Source organism: Piliocolobus tephrosceles, chromosome X, assembly GCF_002776525.5.
Source record: "Piliocolobus tephrosceles isolate RC106 chromosome X, ASM277652v3, whole genome shotgun sequence".
Lineage (NCBI taxonomy): Eukaryota > Metazoa > Chordata > Mammalia > Primates > Cercopithecidae > Piliocolobus > Piliocolobus tephrosceles.
In genome coordinates, this window is record NC_045455.1 from 73,442,018 (window position 1) to 73,466,613 (window position 24,596).

Consider the following 24,596-nt stretch of genomic DNA (forward strand, 5'->3'; position numbering starts at 1 on the left):
AACATTTGCAATAGGTTGTTTAAAAGACATCTTTCTATAATTTGCCAATTTTTTCAGCTTCTGTTGTGTACTAGGCACTGCTCTAGGTGTTCAAGAAACATTCTGGATGTTTTCTTTCTTTGGTATTAATCAGAGGCCACTGTTCTCATGGCCCTCTAAGGCAAATGTCATTTGCCAGTGTTCTGTCTGAGCTACCCCACTTGCTGATTGCCAGTTCATATTGTACTCAAGATTATCGCAGCTGCCGGACCTGGATTGAGATTAGGGTTTGACTAGTAGGACAGGACTGACCGGAGACTATCATTCTAAACTTTAGTCAAAGAGTACTGTGCCCCCAGGATGGGCATGAAGACTGTGAAATAGGAATATGGGATTGTTGGATGAGGGAGTTAAGGGCAATTTGAGGCATGTGAGAACCAAGCTGATTTGGGGATGTGGATCACAGTAGAGACAGATTAAACTGGCAGGCCAAGGCTGAAGGTTGAGCAGAAGTTAGATGAGGCTTATAAACAGGAGAATTCCAAGTATTTGACTAGAAGGTAAGCCCAGAAGGCAGAATAGCCATGGAGGGCATAGAGAGGCAGCCAGTTAGGAGAGATCAACGGAGGTTTACAAGCAGGTGAGTTAAAGCCGTAGGCCCAGTAGGCATTTAAGCATTCTAGGAGATAAGGAGCCACTGGGATGTACTCAACCATCAAGAAACTCAGGTTTAAGAAGAAAAAAAAAAAAAAACGGAAATCCTTGCCACTGAAAATTCTGGTAATCTAGGCCACAAAGCTCTGAGCAAGTGACAGTGTGATGGAGAATTTGAGTCCAGGCTCATTTTGTTCTCTCAGCCCAGACATCATAGTGTCTGGCATGCTGTAGTCACTCCACGAATATTCCACTGAACTGACCTGGGTTCCCAAAGGGAGGTAGATTCCAAAATGAGGCCATTTTGATATGGCAGTAGACAAATTAAATTGTCTTGGCACTTAATGAAAAAAAAAAAGGCACAGGACAAACACACAAGAAGGAAGATGATCATTTGTTTCAAAGATGCCTGCATTGTCTCAGTATTTACATTTGTTCCCTCCCTTGATTTCCTTTCTTGTTGGATGGAATTCAGGAAGAAGGGGGACAGACTACTGTGGAACCTGGAAAGTTCTAAGAGTGTGTGGTTAGCTATTACCCAGATTGGAGATGTTTTCCTCATGGGAGCTTTCAGAAAGAAAGCAATGAAAAGGGAAGGCTGAAGTGATTAAACCCTGCTGAACTCCCAGGTTTATGTCTGTGATGATTTCAGTGAGGAGCCAGAGCTTAGCTGAATTGCTTGCGTCACACCCAGAATCTCTTCTTATCTCCCATCAGGAAGGGGCTGCCTGATGACCTCCACCCCCAGGAGGCTCTTTGGCTTTTGGTGATAGCTGCCAGTAAAAATAATAGGAAAGATTGTTCCACGGGCCCTTGGTAACGGTCCTATTGTGCTGGTGTTGTACATCACACATAAAAGTTGTAAAACACAGTCTTCTAAAAAAAAAATGCCCTCTTTTACAAAGTTGGGTCATTGAGATCCAACAAGAACCACCTGGGCAGCATCCATACCCTTCAATAGCCATCCAGAGCCCCCAAGCCAGGAAAGACCTGAGCGCCATCCCTCATTCTGCAGTCCTGGACCATGTTCCCTGTTTTAACACTAGATGGGGCATTGTTGTTATTACAGTGGCTATTTTTAAAAAAGGAAATGTGTAAGACCCAGAAAGAAGAAAACATTTCTCTAGAACATAATATTGTTCTATAGAATCAGAGAGCACTGGAGCAGAAAACAGCCAGGCAAAGAGTACAGTTCTTGCTTCTCATTCTTACTTGAGAAAACTGTGACCAGCCCAAGTTCACATAGCAGGTCAGTGGCAGACCCAGAACTGGAAGCCAGAACCCACGTCACCCTAGCCCAGGGCAGCCCCTGCCCCCTGCCTCATGGCCACATGCCCAGGGAAGAGGTGTGGGTGGCACGTGGATCCAACAAACCATCTTCTTTTATACGGAGAATAATAAAAGAGTGAAATCCCCAAGGCTTGTCCTCCTGAATACATCCCTCCTACAACTTGGCTCTGTATGTAGATGACTCAAAGAAAGGTGAACAATGAACACAATTCAGTTTTTCTACGTCTCTTATACACATTTTTTAAATGCCAGTATGAATGAATTAACTTGATTTTTTTAAATGTGAATAAATGAAATATGTTTCTAGCTAACTTAAGAATTTGAAATTCTGGTTTAGTTAGGCACTGTGAAACAGGTCACAGTCTGTCTTCTTGGTCTTCCCAGCCATTTACTGGTCATCTTCACTTGAGCCATTGTCACCCCTGGCCTTTTCCTAGAACCCAGCTGAAGACAAGGGAAGTCCCAGAACTTTTTTCTCTCTCCAGGTCCACCCAGGGGACCTTGCTTCTCCACCCTTCCTTTGCCCTCTGTGGAAGAAGTAGAATATGAAGGCTGCAGCTCAGCCTTCACCTCCACTCACACCAGTGTGATTAAATTATCGAAAGAAAATGATCTGCTCTCTTTGCTCTCCTTGCTTCTGACTAACAGGTCCCATCTCAGAGTAAAATCTGCAGACCCTGTGATTGATAGGCCTGGCAGACTATGTTTTAGCAAGACTCTTTCTTAAGAAGGTTAAGGCCTGTGTTTTCAGCAGACTGAAAAGCGGTGCTATTGCAGTCCACTTAAAACACTTTTGCTTTTTCTCAGTTCACTGCTTTTTCTCCCTCCCCCCTCACAGGCCTACAGTGCTAATTCTAATCTTTAGTTCAGTTACTGCAGCATTCTCACTTTCTCCGTATCTACCGAAGTACTTCATATCCTCTTCTTACTACCTGTACTTCCTAAACAGCTAGGTCCTTGGGAGAAGAGCAGGTTAGTCATAAAGAAACAATCTAGATGGTAATTTTTGCTTCGTGTTAGACATTGCTCACTTAAACCTTTTTGAAGTAAAATGCTTTTAAAAGTCCATTCTGAAAAGCTTGGTATGTGTGGATAATTGTTTTTTTCTTCACTTGGAATGCCTCTCCTCTGCCTGGTCTGATCCTATTCATCCTTTACAACCAGCTCAAATGTCACCTCCTCCGTGAGCTTCCACTCTCCCTACGCGCAGGTTGCCTTCCAGGATCTTTACTCCATGCTGCCAGAGCCTGTTATTCCTACCACCAGAATATACCAGTTATCTCAAGTACATTACAACCAGTTATATAGGTGTCTGTCCAGCCAGCACAGTTGTAGACTCCTTAACAAGAGGGCAGTGGATGGTGCCTGATTCATCTCGCATCATGCAGGCGGTGCATAGTAGATGATGTGCATCAGGACTTCTATGCATATTTACGGAATTAAGTCAAATTATGTCAGTGCCAGCTCTTTTAATATAAAGACTGAGCTTTTGGAAGGTGGATCAAGTAAAAGAGTAATTTAAAAGTCATAGTCTTCTGAAATTTCCTAAAGATAGTTCCTGAAGATTTAAAAATTTTTATATTCTTATTTTTAATGTGAACTTGTTATATAAAATTAGCCATATATTACTATGTATATGGGGACACTGGTCATTTATTTGCTCCCCACATCTGAATTGGACAGAATTTTTAGTCACAGATTCTCTTTGTTGTATACGAAAGATTTATACTGGAAACGTGTGTAAATCTAATGTCTGTAAATAAAAGTGTGTGTGAAAATGCACTAAGGGAGCTGTTTATAGAAAACATTTTTCCAAGTGAATAATATTTATATAAAAGGATAATTTCTGAACTTATCAGAGAATGTGCCTTTTATAGAGTAGTATTTTTCCCAGAATGATAAAGGCACTTCTATATTCCAGTCAAAATTCTCCTGGCATTAGTTTTGTTTTTCCATAGTATATTTAAAACACGGAACTTAAGAAGATTTTTAATTTATACAACACATATTCTAAAGTTGATAACTCCTCTTACTGTCATAAAATTGGTATGTATTATGTGTTATTTCTCATCCCATTAATAAAAAATTACTTGCGTGGGCATTTAATGATTTTAACACAAATATTATTTGAAGGAATCAGTATATTATACGCTTGATTGGCAAGAAGCACTGAGGGCTGATGTGAACGCTGACGCAGAGCCGGGGTATGGAAAAGGACCTAGGCATAAATCTCAGTGAAACACTTATTGTTCAAGGAACCAAAAATGTTATGCTTGGAACTGAAGTTTTTATATGAGTTTTATTTAAATGTTTCCATTTTCATTTTTTCCAGATTGGCCAAATTCAGAGCAAGGCATGGGGTAGGGTAGTGTGGATTTGGGGATATTGTCATTGGTGAGTGACTGTCAGTGTCTCTGTGCATTCAGAATGCAGGGTCACTGCTGCCTCTTGCCCTATCTCCCAGTGGTGGGCACAGCAGAGGTCTTTTAATAATGCATTCACTAAGTTGAAAAATAATATTCTTGGCTCTGGAACTACATATTTAACACATTCTCAGGCTATGCCATATGGAAAGCCTAGTGCTTTTGGACTGAGGTTCTGCCGTGCATAAATAAAACACTTGAGTGTTGACCTTTTTCAGTAAACAATACTAGAAATGTTGAGTACCTTTAAAATTCAAATGCAGGTTTTAAAATGTGTTCTCATTTTCATAGGCAGCTGAGACCAGCCTGCACTAATACCCAGCTAATCTGGGGGCTGTGAAGAGCTGGGGAATCAGTCCGACTCGGCTCCTCTGTGCTTGTTGTAGCTCCATGTGCAGAGGCTCTGGGGCCCTGGTCTGTTCACTTCTCCCTACATGTAGGCGTTTTAATTTCCCAGGAGATCTGTCTCGTGTCTGGGCATTTATATGGTGAGCATCAAATTTGGACCCACATATATGCCTCCACCCAATTTTAATTAAGTAGTAAAACTGATCTTTATTTATTAGAATTTTGTTTCAAACCCCAACATCCCTCCTTCTACCTGTACCTTTAAAAACATTTCTCTTGGCTTAAAAAAAAAAAAAGGTGTCTTTTCTTCCTCCTAAAAAAAAATCTAAGGAGAAAACCTCCACTTCATTGTGGGATCTTGTCCAACTTTTATTACTGGTTCTTGGGATCACAACATGCAGAGCGGGAGTAGCTGGCTAGAGATTGCATTTACCCAAAGATGATGATTACCAGCAGACCTGCAGTGCTGCCTTGGGGCAGGTAGGTTCTAGGGCAGGACCTCCAGGTGGGAGAGCTGTATCTGACCTATTCCACTGAATTAAAAATTAAAATCTGTTTAGAAGCAGGCTGGTCATTCTAGCCTAGAGCATCTAGTAGTAGTCCTAGGTTAATGAATGTGTTTTAGAATCATGTTTCCTTTCTCTTTGCTTCGAGTGGCCCCTCCCCCTTTGTTTTACTCTTCCTGTCTTTTTTCCTGTCTGAACCATGGAAGTAACCATGATAATTCCAACAATTCGAGCTGAGATACTGATTTATAAAAACATACAGCCCTTGTAAGAAATGACAAGATGTGTATTTAGCTTAGTATAATGTAATGTATAATGTAATTTCAATCAGTTAACCGGAGTCATTAGTTAATATGGGATTTTTTTTTCTTATAAGTCTTGGGGGAAATTGCAGCTAATTTGAAAACAACTTCGCATCATAATACTTAGTTAATACCCTGGATGCAACATGGAATTATTCCAATTTCTTAAGCCTATATTTATACATCCAATAGTATGTAATGACTACTGATCTTACATTAGAAAGATCAGAAATCAATAGGAGAGATCTTCCGTCTTTTTTTGTCTTTCATGACTGTGACATTTTTGAAGCATACTGGTTATCTTATAGAATATCCTTGATTTGGGTTTGTCTGATGTTCTCTCATGATTAAATTGAGGTTATAAAATTTTGGCAAGAATGCCACAGAGGTGGTATAACCTTCTCAAGTGTATTAAGCATATCATGTCAGTGTGTCTTATTACTGCCAGTTTGATAACATCAGTTGAAACAATGTTTTCTCCAGTTAGCCAAATTATATCATTAATCAAAACATAGTATTCTTGTATCATTCTTATGATTGAGGTTCATATTTAGTATTTTTAAAAATACACTTTTATAAATATGTATAAATTTTCCTGGATAAAATGATACTTCAGTGATTTGTATTATAATTAAGACTTTTCACAGCATTCTAGTTTTCGGCATTCATCTAAGGTTGCTCTTATTTTTAATTTTCAGATTGGTAAAGTACAGTTTTTATGGAAACTACCTGAGATGATACATGAGAAAGTGATAGCAGATAGTAGTTGCTTGGCAAATTTTAGGTAAAGTAGAATTCTGATTTTGATAATTTTTGTGTTAAAAAAATCACATTCAATCTCAGGGCAGTAAAATATCTTTTAAAAAAAGTCATGAGTTATCTACATATTGTAGTAAGCACTATCAGCAAATGTTTAACTTGGAACCTAAAAACACTTCAATAATCACAATTAATACAGAGATTTTTAACATTTCTGGCTCTTCAAGTTAGCCACTTGTTTCTTCTTTAATTGCCCTGCTAAAAGACACTTTAAGTTTATCAATAATTCATCTTTTCATTCATTTAGTGGTTTTTTATCTAACTGTTAGAATTGATCATTAGATATAAATGACAGGAAAGCTCTAGATTTATCAGACTTCAAGGTTCAGGCTTCTGAGATCTATTAATAGATAAGGAACAGGAACGAGGTTTCGCTTCTATTTCTCAGACTAAACCTCTGTGCCTAATTCACCCTCTTTAGACATTTATTCCCTATTTTTAATTTTATGTGCTGATGTAAGGGGCTGTCTCACATAACATCAAAGTTCTGGGAGTCAGAGTGTTTCCTCGAGGTAAAAAAAAAAAATCTAAACATGTTTTGCCTATAGCTGTATGCTTTTGATTATTTCTGAAACCATTTTCTGAATCTATAATACACTCATGGACATACCTATAGGCATATTGAAAATAATGCATTGTGGCTTAAAATGTTTCACCAGAAAAATCTGGCTCGTTGCTCATTTATTGACTGAACATGTGTGTTTTGCTAGGTCAGTGCTTATATATACGATAGTGAACAAAAGAAACAGAATGCCTGCTTTTATGGAACGCCAGTCTAGTAGGAGCAATAGACATTGAGAAACAAGTGAATGAAAAATATGTAAAAGCACACAAAAAATGTTAAAGAACGAGTTGCTCTAAGAAAGGATGTTCATCAATAATGTAAAAAATGTAAGAAAAGATTGAATTTCAAGTGAGTCCAGTGATATCTCAGCCAGTGTTCTGTCTGCAGGTTGAAGCCAGGAACACTGTAACATCACATTTGTGAACCCTTAAGATTAGAAAATAGAAAGGCCAGGGATGGTGGCTCATGCCTGTAATCCCAGCACTTTGGGAGGCCGAGGTGAGCAGATCACAAGGTCAGGAGTTTGAGACCAGCCTGACCAACATGGTGAAACCCTGTCTCTACTAAAAATACAAAAATTAGCCAGGCATGGTGGCTGAGGTGAGAGAATCACTTGAACCTGGGAGGCAGAGGTTGCACTGAGCCGAGATCTCACCATTGCACTCCAGCCTGGGTGACAGAGCGAGACTCAGTCTCAAAAAAAAAAAAAAAAAAAGTGATTAAAAAAAAAACAAAAAAATTAGCCAGGTGTGACCTGTGGGTGCCTGTAATCCCAGCTACTCGGGAGGCTGAGGCAGGAGAATTTCTTGAACCCGGGAGGCGGGTGGAGGAGGTTGCAGTGAGCCGAGATTGCACCACTGCACTCTAGCTTGGGCAATAAGAGACAAACTCCATCTCAAAAAGAAAAAAGATTAAAAGACAGGAAAGTTTATTTTGTAAATTTCTCACTCAGTGCTACACTGTTGAGCATAGAAAGTCAACCAGCTGCTTCTTCAAAAATTTCAAGAAGCATTCTCCTTCCCTTCCTCCTTTTAACTAATTACTGAAAGAGCTATGGATTGACTGTGTACTACAGTGGCTGTCAAATTTGGATGCATATCAGAATCTCCTTTGGAGCTGTTTTTAAAAATGCCTGCATCTCACATCAGACATCAAAATCTCATGGGGATGAAGACCAGGCATATGCATTTGGAAACGCCTCCTCGGGCAATTTGATTCAATTGCAATGCCCATCAGAGGTTGAGAGCCACTGTGTGCCAGGCACACAGCATAGCTTTGTGGCTACTGAGAGATGCAAATAGCCATCCACGGGACAGATACATTTTTGTATGGTTTGTAAGTTTAATATTGAAGCATTTGATTGCTCTATGGAAAACTTACATTTTCCTCCTGAACTAAACTAATCCTTTAAGTGTTCTTGTGCCATGGAAATCCCTATTTTTATCCAACAATTCCTTTCAGGTGGAAACCTGGGATTCGTTTTTGAATGTTACCTTCTTGGGCCCTCTCACATGTCACTCACTCCCTCTCACTTCCACATTCCAATTGCTCACCAAATGCTGCCTCTTCTGTCTCCAGAAGTACCTCTCAAATCTGTTCCCTTTCTTCATCTCCACTGCCACTGCCACTGCCTCATCTTGCCTGGTCTCCCATAATTACCTCCGAATAGGTTTACCCTCGTCGGGCCTGTCTTCCTGTAGAGCTTACTCTGTACTTCTCTAAGAATTATCGCTCTAAATTACAAATTTGACCCCGTCACTCCCCATTTAAAATATTCCATTTGGTCCCCATTGCCTGTGGGAGTTAAACTCCTTAGCATCCTGCCTACATTTTTAGCATCATTCTCTACTTTTTCACCATGTTCCCTTTAAACTACAGCCAAACAAAAGCACTCATTTTCTGTAGCATGCCACATACTTTTCACACAAAAGTATTTTTGATCATAGTGTTGTCAATGCCTGAAACACATTTTAAGGTGTTTTATTATCCCTCCTCACCAATTTTTTCCTCTGTTTAACCTTGGAGAAAATCTAAAATCACCTTCAAAGTTAATTGTTTTTTCTTCCGTGCTATTCCTATGAACCTGTGTTTTAATGCATTTACCCATGTATCTGTATACCTGCTTTACACTGACCTATTTATCCAGGCCTCCCTTCTTTGGAGTGAGTTTCTGGTTCACCTAGAATTTAAAATGGTGCTGCACACAGTGGAAGTTACTAAGTATTCACTGAATGAATGGTCTGCCATAAACCCTACCCATTGGCACTAAGTCCATTCTTTGGCGAATTGCTTGACTAATCTAGTTTACCTTCTATATCTGCTTTACTTCTAATATGTGAAGATCAGTCTCATCCTGTATCTTTGGCCCCGGGTCACAGACTTAGTAAGTTGTCATTCTAAACTTGGCACCAACTCTTTGGAATTCTGGTAGTCATTATGGCCTATTTCCATAATGGCACTAAGTTCTCAAGGTCAAATGATTGAATCCCAATAAAGTTGCCACAAGCTCAGATTTTCAAGAAAGGAAAGTAGAAGCATTTAACCTAGTGTCATATTATATTGGTTCCAGGATTGGGTCTTACTGGCTTGTTCTGTGAATGTCTGATGCTAACTCTGGGTTGGTGAGTAAATCCCCCCATCACCACCTCAGCCTGAAATTCCATGTGTATTTTGTTTATTCTACCCTTCCCAATGTGCGGATTATTTTGCTTGCAGGGGAGGACTTAGAAAATGGGAGTTGAACAGTTCTGTCATCTTTGCTGTTTATTGTTAATGGCCTTCCCCAGAAGTGTTGCTATTTTTCCTTGTTCTTCCTCTGAAGATATTTTAAAATATGTTCTATAAACATCCCGTTGGTATGTTTTTCAAAATGTTCATTCCTAGTCCTGTATTTAGGCGTCTTCAGCATTCTTCTAGGAATTATTCCCACACGCTGGTGTTTGTCTTTACTCTTGTGTCCTTGGTACCATTTATTACTTGTCATTTTAGAATCAGAATTCATCAGAGAAGTCATTTTGTAAGCCATAGTGATTTCTATAGTAGCACCTCCTTTTCTTTCACTAGGATTATGACTAATTATAGAATCAAGTTTTATTTTTCTAAATCTCTCTTACACTTATTAGCCCTGTTACCTGTGTGTTTATATCATACTCATATTTTCTCTGAACCTTAAAAAAATGTTTTCTGTGAGTCAGTGATGTGGATCTGATTAGAATTAATGTTCTCTGTCCTCACTCTTATGAACTCTAAGCTGCATAGTAACTTTCTTCCAAAAGTCCTGTCATCTTCATATTGTTATTGACTTTTTTTGCAGCTGGTCAATAGCAAGGCTGTTATATAGCTCTTCTCTGCCATGAAAGGTTGTAAACAGACTCCTGCCATTCCTATCCTGGTTTAATTAAAGCATTGTAAATCTGCTCTCCTTGACTTTATTTAAAGCTCTCTTAAAATAGATAATATTTTATGTATTGTTTTTGGTCTCTTGGTTAATGAATTCTGAGATTACTTTCTATGTTGTAAAAAAAATGTACTTTATTTTCTTTCTACTGAAATGATCTATTTTATGCTTTCTTTGAGCAGTAAAACCTAGTTTTAGTATTTCATGAGTTGGTGAGTAAATGTATGTTTATGTTGTCAAGACTTTCCTAATCTTTTCAGTCTTTTATAAAGAAGCTTACTTTAGTTTTTTAGTTGATAAACCAGCATCTTTATGTAGGAAAACATTGTACTTTGGAAGCATGAATTTAAATCCCTTGACATTTTTCTCAAAGCAACTTTTTAGAGAATAAAACTCCCGTTGTCATTATATACAGACGGAGACCAACATAATCTGAATAACTTGACTTACATGTAAAACAGTAAAGGGGCAGCTACGTCCTTTCAGCAGCCTCCAACGCTCCCGATTTCACACATTTGAGTTTACCATTTCCTGCCTGAGCTGCCTGCACACTTTCCCTCTCTCTTCCCACATAGGTTTTTTTTTTTTTTTTTTAATCTTTTGAGACTCAGCCCATATTATTCTCTGTTCATGGTGCTTTCCTGATACCCCAGATGAAAATAACACCTTTCTTCTGCCTCAACCACACACTTCTACAATAAATGTTTTTCTTTAATATCATTTGTTTCAACATCTAGTTATTGACCTCTTAGGTATTATGGAGACACATTTTTTTATGAATGGAAATAAAGCCTGATTAGCAGGCAGAAGTTTATTTCTGAACCATTATATTTATAAAAGCATAAGTGACAAAAGCTTTCAAAATACCAACAGCATGTAAGTATTTTGTGTTTTTAAAATCGAAATGAAATATGTAGGTTGTGTGAGTACCATGGTTTATTTTTTGAAGCATATGAATCATAATTATCCCTATCCATTTCAAAAGACCCAGGCACCATTGTGTAAAGGACAGTATTAAACAGAATCTGAAGCTTGGTGCAGTGGTCAGTACCTGGGCAGAGAGGACAAGTGCCAATAGGATATCCTAGTACGTACCAGCTTCTCATGGCCTCCGCTTTCTCAGCTCTTGGCATTGTCAGTTGGAATGGAGAAGTGGAGGATATAATGTACAATCACACTGCTGAATAGAATGAGTCCCGATGGTCAACCATGTTCTGGCCAACAGACCACACTGTTGTATTAAGGAAGGACCACCTTAATGCTTCCCAGTGGTGAGGTGAGCTCCCAGCATGGAGTGCTCCATAGGAGTCCTGTGTTTTCAGTTGCTCCAGGTTGTAGGTTTCGTGGCTGGAATGGCATACTCCGTTGCATGGCCCATCAGTTTCCAGTTTTAAAATGACCATAAGGAAAACAAATGGCGTTTCCTGGTAAGATCTCATCATCAGTGACCAGACAAATCCCTATGACAAGTCCATCTTCTGCGTGCAGGGTATTATGCTAAGAGGTTTGTGATCTCGCCTTGCCTCTTGTATACAAATATCTGGGAAATTAATGGAAGAGAAAATGCAAATACATAGATATACAAAAACACACACACACAATAATAAGACATGTTAAAAGGACACATGGAACAGTGGTTGTCAAAATACATTTGTTCAGTGGTTCGTGGGTGGATACAAGCTTAATAATTTTTGCTGTATCTGTACCATCAAAATATTTATTTATTCATTTTTACACAGTTCAATAAAATACTCATTTTAACCTCATCCTAAATAATGATGTCTGGTTTTCTTTTAATATTTTTTCCCCTGACGCATATTAGGTTGAACTATATGAAACTGCCAATATTTGACCATTTTTTAAATCCACAGAAACATCGATTTCACATGACTCAAAGCAAATATAGCTATTAAAAATTAAAATAATGGTGTTGGTTCCCACATTAAATCCTCTGACATACCACCCTTGGGGAACTCTGGAGTTCAGAGGAGCAAGTGGTTGTAGAGAATCGATCTTACACGGTGTCTTGGAGGAGGTGGGCCTTTATGTGAGCCTAAAAAGAGAGAAGCATAGAGAAGAGAAGGAACAGCCACACCCACAGTGGAGCAGCTGTGAGCACTGGCGTGTAGGAGGCAGCGTGCAACACCAGGCAGAAAGGAAGGCCATAGGACTAGAGGCAGAGCGACTAGATCCTTTGATGTCTCAACCCTTGCTTTTATTTGAAAATCATGTTTTCAAAAACATATGAGCACAGTTTTAAGGCCTCTCTCAAATCTCCTAAAAATTATTCTCTTACTGTTTCGAATACCTCGAGCAGGGTCAGGTACTTCTGTTAGAGAGCACATGGTTGTCACCAGGGTGACCATGTTGGCAAGAGCTCTGTACGGTAAGTAAAGGAGGCATGAATCTGAACTTCATGAAGACAGCTGCATAGGCTATCAAATCCCAGGGAAGGCCCTACTGCCAATGTTAGCAACTGACTGAATTGAGGCTCCCTCCAGTGCATTCTAGAGGTTCCCTTGGCCACTCCTGTGGACATCTTTATATCTTGCTGGCCCATCTCTGCTGTGCAAAGACTCCAGCTTCAGGCCTGTGCCCTTACCAGGTGCAAGTAATGGGTAATCACCCAGCACATTCCTCTGCGCTTGCTATAAAAATATATTAAAGGTCAGTTTCCCAGGATCAGTTTCCATGGTTGCCATGCCCCTGGAAGGCCCTGACTTAGCCCTGTCTGAGGTGCGTTCCAGCAGGGAATGTTGAAGCATCTGGCAAATTGGCCATGGAACAACATGAACCATAGCTTTTGGAATATAAAAGGAACAAATGTGTTGAAAAAACTCAGAGTGCATCACGTCATAGAAATGTGTGTCCTTATTACATTTAGAGCTAAATATAATTTAGGAAATTATGGCTAGAATTTATTATTTTCTTATATTTAAAGAGAATAAACATATATGTGTATGTTTTTTTTTAAGACTTAATTCTTTTAGAGCACTTTTAGGTTCACAGCAATTTTGAGCAGAAGGTACAGAAATTTCCCATGTGTCCGCTATGGTTTGAGTTTATCCCCACCAACACTCATTTTTAAACTTGATCCCCAGTATGGCAGTGTTGGGAGGTGGGCCTAATAGGAGCTGTTTGGGTCATGGGGTCAGATCGCTCATGAATGGCTTGGTGTTGTTCTTGAAGTAGTGAGTGAGTTCTCGCTCAAAGAAGACTGAATTAGTTCACCGAGGAATGTTCTCATGAGAGTGAGTTGTTATAAATAGGATGCCCCTGAGGTTTTGCCTCTTCACACATGTTCACTTCCCCTTGATCTTCTCTGCCATGTTATGATGCAGCATGAAACAGCCTCACCAGAAGCCAAGCAGATGTTGGCACCATGCCTTTTGTACAGCCTGCAGAACCATGAGCTAAATCTTTATCAATTACTTGGCCCTGGGTATTCTGTTATAGCAACACTAAACAGACTAAGACATAGCAATGTCTCCCCCATAGTACATCCCCCCCGAGACTTCAGACATGCATGGTCTCCCCTACAGTAATATCCCCCTCAGAGCTGTTACTATTGTTAAGCCTACGTTGACTCCAGAGTTCACAGAGTAGACGTGTTTTATTGACAATTGCTGTTTGGTGAATAGAGTTAACGATTTGTGTCTAGCAAAAAGAATAAGGCAGGGCTGCTCCCTTAAGATAATAGTGTCTGAATCCCCCCTTAAAAATAAATAAATAAATAAACAAAAAAACTTAAAGGGCGAAAGTAGAAACCAACAATAATAACCACAAAGGCAATCCATAAATGAATCTCAGGGCTGAGACGGAGTTGAAACTGTACACAGATCTTTAAAATGTCAAAGTAATTTTCTTTCTTTCTATTTTTATTTATTTATTCATTTTTTGAGACAGAATCTCACTCTGTTGCCCAGGTTGGAGTGCAGTGGCACGATCTCAGCTCACTGCAACCTCTGCAACCTCTGCCTCCCAGGCTCAAGCAGTTCTCATGCCTCAGCCTCCCAAGTAGCTGGCATTACAGGCATGTGCCACCACACCTGGCTAATATTTTTTGTACTTTTAGTAGAGATGGGATTTCACTATGTTGGCCAGGCTGGTCTCGAACTCCTGGCCTCAAATTAATCCACCTGCCTTGGGCTCCCAAAGTGCTGGGATTACAGGTGTGAGCCACTGCACCCTGCCTGATTTTATTTCTTATGAGTCCAGGGAAACCATAACTTCTGGCAATTACTGTATTTCATTGTCCTTGAAAATACAGTGAATTTTATTTGAATGTTTATTTGTTTGCATTTGAAAATGCAGTTTTTATTATTATTGGCTGTGGTAAGGCCAACAGATCAGGAGATGACCGCCATAGAAAAGATAGTTTGTTACTCACAGTTTGCAAGAGAGGGGCGCGTGCCACGCCACACAATGAGGAGCCACACAGGGAGGTGCCAGGCTCAGTCACAAGGGAGAGGAAGTGAGAACATGTTTATTCTGATTTCTGCCAAAGAAGAGACAAGGCAAGGTGGGATAAACAGGCACAGGATGGGTTAGTTTGAATAATTTAAGCTCTGGGGTATAAGAGCTCTGTCTATTACGTGATACTCGGCTCTGGGATTAGGCCAGAGGAATGGTGGTTGAGAATCTGAGAGGCAGTAAAGGAGGTGGTCGAGGGTCTGGGCTCTGGATTGGTTGGTTTGCCTTTGACGTGTGTGCTCCCAGGTGAGGTGTTTGCTCTCTTGGATTGGCTAGCCCCGGGAGGGGTGATCCCGCCAATGTCGGCAAGAACCCATATGTCAGAACATCAGGAATATAGAAAGTCAAACAGTAATGATTAATGCAGCGTGTTTATACATGTTTATGTGTGTGTGTATATATACACCCACTCACTCATAATATTTAATCAATGAATTTGTGTATGTGGGAGGGAAGGGTATGTGTCTACTAAGTACTAGGCACTGTTTTGGCTGATGGCAGTTTACCAAGAAAAACATTTTTAAAAGGTTAAAAATAATCCCTCATGAATGACTAATTTATCAAAGAAATAACTGTGTAACATAACCTCAGATGCCGAGAAATCCTAGAGAGAAAGAAAATAAGGCTAGTAGAAGGACAGAAGGTAACTGCAGTTGCATTTTAGGTAGAGGTCAGGGATGACATTTCATCAGAGAAGGGCCCAGGTGAGGGAACAGGGTGGTTGCGCAATTATCTGGAGGAACCACAAGTGCAAAGTCACTAAGAGAAGATCACACTTGCTAGACTCAAGGAAGAGTAAAACACCTGGGTTGTGGGAGCTCCAAGAGAAGCAGAAGCTTTAGGAAATGATGTTGCCAAGGTGACCAGGAGCCAGAAACTGAAGGACTTTGGAAACCACCTAAGAGGGATGGGAAACTGTGTCTGTTTCTGCGAAGCTGAAACCCTGAGCCCTATGAAGACAAGGGTTAAGCTTTAAAATCAAAATGCAAATGAAGTAGCCATCAGCCCACTCTATTTCCTTATTTTCTACACTATTAGATTTTTTTTATGTTCATTTGAAATGGCTTAGTTTGCAAATAGGGAAGCTTAATATCTTTCTCCCCAAAGATCTACATTTAGAAGTCATTTTTACAGTTTAAAACAAACGAAAACTTCTCCACACAATGCAAAAGGACAGCTTCAGGTCATGACTGAAAATGACTTTCTGTACCATTGAGTTGCCTTGGCATCTGTGTGGTATTTAAATAAAACGAAATGCAGTTTTTTTAACTGCTACACTTTTGTAAATCTAAGAGATGAAAAAGGAGCTATGAACAATCAACAATTTGTTTTTATTTTCTATTAAATTGTAGTGTTTTTTGTACTTGGTATCGTTTACTGAATATAAAGTAAAATTCACTCGCACTCCACTTACTGTAAGAGTGCCTACAAAGAAAACCTCATTTCAAATCTAATTGTGGACATTGTGCCTTCATTAAAAATTCATAGGGTTTGTGAATGTGTCACGTAAGTATGAGTCTCCATTATTTCCTCAGCTCTTTTCCCACTGCCAGTTCTGATCAGAATTTTAAAACACCCATATCAAGAAAGGTGTTCTCTGAAGAACAAAAAAAAAAAAGAGGGAAGAAAAGAAATTATGAATGTAAATAGAAAGACCTTGTGACCAAACATGCTGCAGTTTTCCAGTTTCACTTCAGCATATGTAGGTCAGTGGACAGCGGCAAAACAACCTTCCCTAACCTCTACATCTTGGTATTGCTATTTAACTATTCCTCTCTGCAAATTTAAGTGTGTTATTCAGTAGTAGCTGATCAGTTGTTTGTTTTGTCGTAGGTAATGGGAGGACACTAAAGAGTAGACTGTTGGAGTTAGCTTCTTCTCCATCCTAGTTCTCACACTTCTTCATCTACATCAGCAAGACCTCAGTAACATACAAAATGCATATTTTGTGCATGTTGCTCACACAGTGGACAAGACAATCAATGCTACACAGTTAAATCGTTTGGGTAGGCTCCATGTTGAGATCCTATTGTTTATACTTTATATGCATTCACTGGTTTGCGTCAAGAATGTGCAAGGTCAAGAAAACTAGTGGATAGCATAAAATAAGAACATATAACTGTAATACAACTGTGATCACATGGCATGAAGGAAATACACCTTTCTGCATTTCATATATAAGTGCACAGTAATCGTATTATGTTTAGCATATTTCGGAAATTACCTTTTCTCCTCATATAATCTTATTTTTGCAGTTTAGCTCAGCAAGGAGCTTCCAAATCCAGAAACAATTTCAGCTCAATACAATTGGAAGGATAGGACTATAACCTCCATTTTATTTTGCATCACATTTTTAATATTAACTCATGTTTTCTCTTTTCCTTGCTGCCCTTCCTAACATGGCCCGCTCATCTCTTTGGTTCCCAAGCATGTGCTCCAACAGCAGATGACATATCCAGAAGATCCCTGCTATTGCTGGTCATTGCTCTGAATTTCACGTTACACAAATTTTTCCCCATTTGATCTATTGGACCAGAGGAATTCACAAACCAAAACCATGATTCTTGTGCCGAACCCTGGTCACATATAGGCTCAAACTACCTAGTTTATTATTCTGCTCTCATGTGTATCAACAGTGAATCGAAGCAAAATACTGGTAGAAAAAAAAGAAATATAGACCAGAATATGTACTTTTCAGGTGGGAATAGTGGCTGGGAAGTTGTGCTCATGAAGCTGTCCTTAATGGAGTTCTTGCTGCTACTGTCGTAGTCAAAAGCATTTCTTTCAGAGGGCCTATCTAAAAGGATCTAGATTTTAACTCTCAAAATATATGACAGTTTTGCTAGTAATGTTTTATTCCTTTCAGCTCCTCCAAAAGGCATTATACGTTAGCCTCTCCAATGACTCGTGAGATGAGGAATGAAAGCATCAAGTGGAAAAGCTCAGGAAACTGGCCCACAGGGTACTTGTGACAGGAGCTCTCCTCTGGTATGCAAATTGTGCTGCCAAACTGCTGTGCACCTTTCTTAGGAGAGTCGGAGAAAGCGGCTTGCCCAGATCAGTTCTCAGGGTTTCAGTTTATCGCTACTGGGAATGAAAAAATAGCTGCCACAATGGGTGATGATTCTAATCAGCTTGCGGGGGGACTTTGATTTGAGTGTCCCACGTGATAACTGACATTTATCCTCACTCTCTCAGCACCTCCAGAATGTCAGCGATTCCTTGGGATAGGAGTTAGAAGTTGGGTTTTCTGGTTTATTCAGCTTGTGGCTTTACCCACCTCCACAGTACTCACCCCTATCCCCCATCACAACTGACCCTAGTTTCTATAGCTCCTCTTCTCAATGACAGATAGAAAGGAGAACTGCATTCCAGGCCTCTTCTTTGTAGCTAGCTTCCAACATGATGAGATAGCTTGTGTTAGAGAGAGTGTATTTGGTACAAGTAAGAGAAGTAGAACAGAAAAAGGTTCTGGCAGAAAGGGGGTGAGGTAAGAAAAAGTGGTAGTAACCCGACTCCACCTCCCAGCCTTTCTATACATAATGCTGGGACCAGCCTTTCTACCTTGCCATCCACCTCACTCACTGCTGCATTCTTTCAGGCAGTACAGTTGTGGTGAGGCTGTGGGTGATTTAGAGATTGCAAATAGAAGCTGTTGACACGGGGAGAATGGACCTGGACAGTCCTTGATAATGATGATGTTTATACCTTCTTTATCCCAAGCTCTCAGCTCAAACCACCAATTTACCCTCAATATATGTGTATATATATATATTTGGACAGAGTGAAGCCCAATTTGGGTTACAGATCAACCCTAGGTAGACACTTTGTATGTTTGTTCTCTCTCTCTTTCTCTAAATACACAATTATTATTCTGACTTATTTAAGAAAAATGTGCCTCTCAATAAAGCATGCGTCTTGAGTTGTCTTTCAGCAGTGATTTTTGCTGGTTTGCCCAGATTCTTTCACTTACCTATTTCTAGAACTGAAGTTGAGGGTTTGAGAAGGCCGACTGGGATAAGGGCCCTGTAAAGGTACAATAAATCTTCAGGTCCTGATTGCCATGGGAACCTCAGACCAGGGCTTGACCTTGCCATGGCAGGCTGTCTCCTGGTGCATTGCTGATGTTGGCACTTTCCCCTCAAGCAACTCACTACTCCTGGCTCATTTTTCTGGTTTCAGCCAACTTTATTTTCTTTCTTTTTTAGAAGCAGATGTCTTAGCAGAGTTGCCTTTACCAAGCCTAGCAGAAAGCCTAGTAATACACAAATAAGTGATTTTATCCAGAATCTAGTTGTTGTTTTCTCATAAGAGGCAGGCTCCTAAGAGTATCTAATTTGCCATGCTGTAGCAAGTTCATGTCTGCCGGTGCTTTTTAGTTTGTTTAGCTACCTAAGTGTATTATTGCAAACTTTTTGAAGACAGGGTCTATGTCTTGCTCACTATTATGTTCTTGGTATCAAGCACAGTGCTACATACAGTCAACATCTTATAAAGATCTGTTGCATAACTGCATCTGCCGCCAGGGATGGAACTAACCTTTACCCTAGACTTCTTTCTCTCTTTAGAGCCAGTTAAACCCAGAGGAACCTTCTAGTCTGACTTTTTGTTGGAGAAAGTTGGAGTTCTCCAGATCTATAAAAACAGAGGTCCAGGCTAGGACACATTGAGTCCTGGGCTCTGCCATTCATTGACTTTCTGACCTTGGGTAAAAATCCAAAGGAGTGGCCTTCTGGACCTTAGTTTATTTTCTTTTGTAAAAAGTTGGAATAACATCTGTCTCGTAGGTTGTTGTGAGTCTTTTTCATGAGATTGAGGATGTGAGCTGCTTGCCACAGTGGCTGCTATACAGTGAGCTATTTTCCCAGCGGTTGCCTCTGATAAGTGTGGTTGGCTGGCAGATAAGGAGTAAGGGAATGGCACTCCCCTTTTACTTTCTAGACTTTAGCTTTGTTTGAACTCATTACATGTATCAGCAATAGTACTTTTAAAATAAAAAATTCCCCACCTCTCTAGTGTATATTGATATTTATTCTCAGATTGAAGAGAAATGTGTCATTGCATTTCTGTGCAAATTTTACTGCTAGAGAAAAGGATGGTGAGTTAGCCAGTAGTTAAGAATGGTAGCAAGAGTTTGGGGAATGTGTTTGAATGAAGTTGGTGACCCCTGTTAAAGTAAGGGTTTGATGATACAGTAAGAAGTCTGGACATGATGGTGTATTTTGTTTTATGTTGATTATGTGTCTCACTGTTACGTCTACCTTATTTTTATCTTATTAGCAAAATTCTGTGTGTAGTAGATACTGTGTTAAGTTGATAACTTGGACAAGTATACAAAAATATGTCTACTTCAGTGTGCAAGTAATAAAATCATCATCCTAATTGCCATAATCATCAAGGCCTGGTGAATATTTGGAGTTGACAGCCACTGCAGTTCTCAAATGCCCTCGCTTCACACACTGCACTGTTTAACCACCACTAGTTGCTGGTTATTTTCTTAAGTTGTTATTTTTCAATAAACATTATCTCATCATAAGCCATAAAATTGAGAATTGCTCAAGAGTAAAGATATCAGAGGGCTTGAAAAGCAGAAGATCTTTTTCATTAACACTAGAAATGAAAAAAAGTAATAATGCTGGTGGGAATTCTTTTAAAATATTTGTTTACATTGGGTTTAAGCCATCTAGCTGTGAAAATAATAAACCATGGTAGCAATAGCAATATACTGCAATTCCCACAAAGCACATTCAGCATGATTTCCTTTTTATAAATAATAAAACCATAAATACATACGATGACTCTAAGCTAACATGAAATTGCATTTGGTACCATGAGCCAGATGTTTTTCTCTCTCATCTATATTCTTTAAGGTCAATTTTTGTTCATGCTTCCTTCTTCTTTTCCACAATTATTTATGTAATCCATGAATAAATAATGGAATGGCATTCGATCCTGAACTGAGTTTGGCAGATTTGAGAGGAAATAATAGCTTTATCTTACACACAGTAGGCAGGAAGGAGACAGTACCTCAGAACACAGCCATTTAAAACCTTTCTAGGCAGCAGCAGATTTACTTATTCCATATGAGATCAAACATAACAAGTGCGTTCACATCTGATGTTTAGTGTAAGTTTGTTTATAGGAATTTTGGAGAGGATTTTTTGTAATCATTTTGCTTTTGAAATTATTTGCTTACAAGTTATTTCTTTCATTTAAAACCAGCTCTGATTTCTCCATAATGGTACAGACTCAGTAATTTCTGCAAAGTGAGATAGCCCAGTTACAAATGGTTTTCAACTATAATGACTTTTATGTGAATACTGAATTTGATAATTAGAATTGTCATAATGTGCAATTTATAGACATTTAGTTAAATATTTGTTTTAGATAGTGTGCTTTTCATCTCATGTTGACACAAAATATTTTCAGGTCTCCATCATTATTGTAGACTCTATGCCTCTAGTGCCTAGTTGAGAACACAGCCCTAGTTAGAAAAATAGACTAGTTGCTCAGAGGCAGATGGATCCTTCGGTCTGGAAAACTATAGTAGAAAAAGAGACTATTTGAGGAACTTAGTCCTCCAAATGTCATCTCCTTGTAAGGAAGGATTTTTATGTGGCATTCTTAAGAGGCAATTATCTCCTCCTATTGAAAAGGAGAATATGTTAATGAGGGACAATAGGGGTGGAGGACTTTTTTATGCAAATCTGTGACCAAGACAGACAGAGGCTAAAGGCCTTGGGTCTGTAGGAGCAGTGTTTTGTAGTGCCCTTCAACTTGGCCTTCAGTGCTGGAGCCTTTCCATCAGCATTTATTCTCTCATCTCTTTTGTTGGGGTAGGAGGCTCCATGGAGGTTTTCTGGGTTATGAGGGCCTGCTGAGATCACTAGGTGTAGCCAATTCCTGCTTTTGATGATGCCTGACCTCCAAAAGCAGCTAGACCATAAAGACCTTTTACCAAGAAATAACCAGGATTCAGCTTCTGAATCATGTATGTCCCTGGAGGTTGGAACGACCTTCCTGTGCCCCCTAACCTGCCTTTAGCCTCAGGAGCCTGAATACCTTTTGGATACTCAGGCCTTTTTCTCTTCTGAGCACCTTTATTTAAATCTTGCTGGATACAACCAGCAGCACTAAAGGTTTGACCCATTTCCTCAGAATGCTCACTACTGAACTAGAACTTTCCAACTGGATGTCCTGCTGTGCAGGCATTTGCATCAGGCTCCTGTGCCCCCATAGCCCTCCCCTAACTACCCCATCGTGCCTTCTGGGTTACCCCCAACAATGTAGCCATACCATTTATGAGGCCCTGAGAAACAAAAAGGACCGTCACAGGGGACTCAAGGCTCCACTGTTCTTGCTCACTGGTTACAGAGCATGAGCAAGGGCTGTGGGTGGTCATTCAGAGAAAGATAAAGCAATGTCTCTGGCCCAGGACAATCCATGCAAGGTGGGTGTATTCTGCTAAAGCTCCCTGTCCCAGGGCGATCATGACTGCAGGGCTAATGCTTTATTCATCATGCTGCAGTGGCATCATTAAGAGCACATTTGTTTAAAGAGTAACCAACATGTTATTTGTGACCCTACTAGAAGAAATGTTAAACAGGATGAGCAACTGGCTCAGGCTGGTCTTGGTCTGATCTGGGTTTTATTGCAGGTAGATTTCCATAAATTAAAGGGCTCTAACCAGGGCATTTTAGAAAATAGATAACTAATTTGCCAGTTTGCCACCATTTAAGGGTCAGTTATTTATCCACTACAATTAAAATATTCCACTTTGTAGCTTAATATGTTTTCCACGGTTGGGTCAAGGTGTAAAATGAGTACATAATGAAAAAACTGAGCACAAAACAGCACAAATTATAGAATTATATGTTGTCTGATTTCCTTTACATAAGAAGACAATAATGTTTACAGAAATTGCTTTCTGTGTATCAGTGCAGCTGAACAGGCCAGGATGTGACCAACATTGCCTTTCTGTACTGTGTATGCATACAAAATTATTCTTTGATTTGTGGCCATGTGTATGGTTTATAGAATTCACCTCTCTTGATGGCTACATCTTTGAAGCCTGACATCCCCCTGAAGTCTTGTCCCAGAGGCATTATCCCTTCCTCAAGATGACTCTTTCCTGACTCTCTTGCTCTGTCTCAGGAGTCCATAGCTTTGCCATGTTAGTTGAGGCTTTTATTTAGTTACAACTTTCTGTTTACATTGTCTACTCTTTAGAACTTTTAGAATGTGAATGTGAAGGGAACAAACACAGAAAAAAGTTGACCGGGGGAGGCAAGAATTATCTGATATGTCGTTACTTTCATAAATTTGTCTGTGGCTAGGTAAGATGGTAGTTAAGCCTCAGTATCCCTATTCCAGGGATAGAAGAGTCACTTTCCAAGGCCACATATCACTGCAGAAGTAGGATTTAAGGACAGAATTTATATTTAGATCTCCTGTTCTTCAGATTAGGTGCTCAGGAGGGAGAACGGTGAACTCTTAGGACTATTTGGCACAGTGAGCTGCCACACCCATCACTAGCTGAGGCTGGACAGTTGCCCATCAGAAACATTTTGGAAACATGTTTATCTGGGAGAAGTAGGAATTGATAAATTCAGGTTTTACCTGATTCTTCAAACCTTGATGCATTACTCTATGAACCTGTATGTGTTTGCCCTGAATCCCAGGGCTTAGAAAAGCTTTGCATAAAGTGGGACTCTTCTAGCTTTAATGGATCCAGGCTTATGTTTACTGATGATATTGCTTTCTTTAATAATTTACTCACCAGCAAAGTCTAGCAGTGATCACATTTTTTTTATGGTCAGTGTATTTTGGAAAGTAGAAAATAATAACATATGACAGTAGGTTGTGTATGTGGTTGATTGATATCCATAAATGAGGGGAAGGCGTTGAGCCATTACGTATTTCATAAACTGTCTTCAAGTCTAATGTTGCCCTTTTCAGAAAATCTCTAGAAGTCTAAATGTGAAAGGTCCTATATTTTAAAACCTGCCTTTACAAAGACTTTAAAATTACATACAGTAGCCTTCCTTCCCCACAGGGGATATGTGGCAAGACCTCCAGTGGCTTCTGGAAACCTCCGATGATACCAATCCCTGACTACATATTACCATAGTAGCATCAAGGCCTGTTTTCTTTTCTTTTTTGTTTTTAATGGAAAGAGGGGTACTTTATACTTAAGGTCTCAAGATTTTTTTGTTATTTGTTCAATTTAGAAATATAAAGCATATTTTTTTCCAAAAGCAAAGTTTTCCTGAGAAAAATAATTTTACTTGTCATTTCTCTATACTTATATTTGTAATGCTGAGTGGTATTTTTCTTTGTGCCAAAAGAAAATTGTTCTTATCTGCTGTCCTGTCCATGCTAGTTGAGTTTTCTCTGTGGCAAATTTGGTCATTTTGTTTGATTGCATGATTTTACAGGGGGGCCTTCAGGTCATCTCTCTTTCTGTCTCTTTTTCTCAATATGGAGTTCTTCAAAGATAGACATGCCATGGGTAAAACCTTACCAATTTAGTAACCATGTCCTGTCTAAGATGGAAAGATGATGATTTGTGGTTTAAAACTGGCTGCTATACAAAGTAGAAAAGTGGAGGATGTAATCACAAACCAATAATGGAATTTCATGTTTGAGAAATGGTCGGGTCTGCTTTTCATCCTCTGTGGTACGTGCCAAATGGAAACTTTTCCTTCCTTCCAACAATTTCACTTCTTTAGTATTGTACATATATGCCTTTGTTACACTAACGTACTGCTTAATGGGTCTGGAGATGCAGTTATTTATAGATTTCAGCTCATTCAAAGAGCAGCTGCAAGAAGTCTCACA

At 39.5% G+C, this 24,596-nt stretch overlaps 1 protein-coding gene across 11 annotated transcripts in view; it reads left to right on the top strand.

Annotated features, from left to right (window-relative positions):
• The window catches only part of ENOX1 (ecto-NOX disulfide-thiol exchanger 1), a 566,136-nt gene that overhangs the window by 323,278 nt on the left and 218,262 nt on the right, over window positions 1–24,596 (top strand). The window contains exon 4 of one of the 11 annotated variants that reach the window (XM_023187386.2): window positions 9,456–9,507. The exons of the other annotated variants lie outside the window; for them this stretch is intronic. The gene's annotated coding sequence lies outside the window, so the exon portion shown is untranslated. The remainder of the gene's footprint in view (window positions 1–9,455; window positions 9,508–24,596) is intronic. 11 annotated transcript variants of the gene reach the window in all.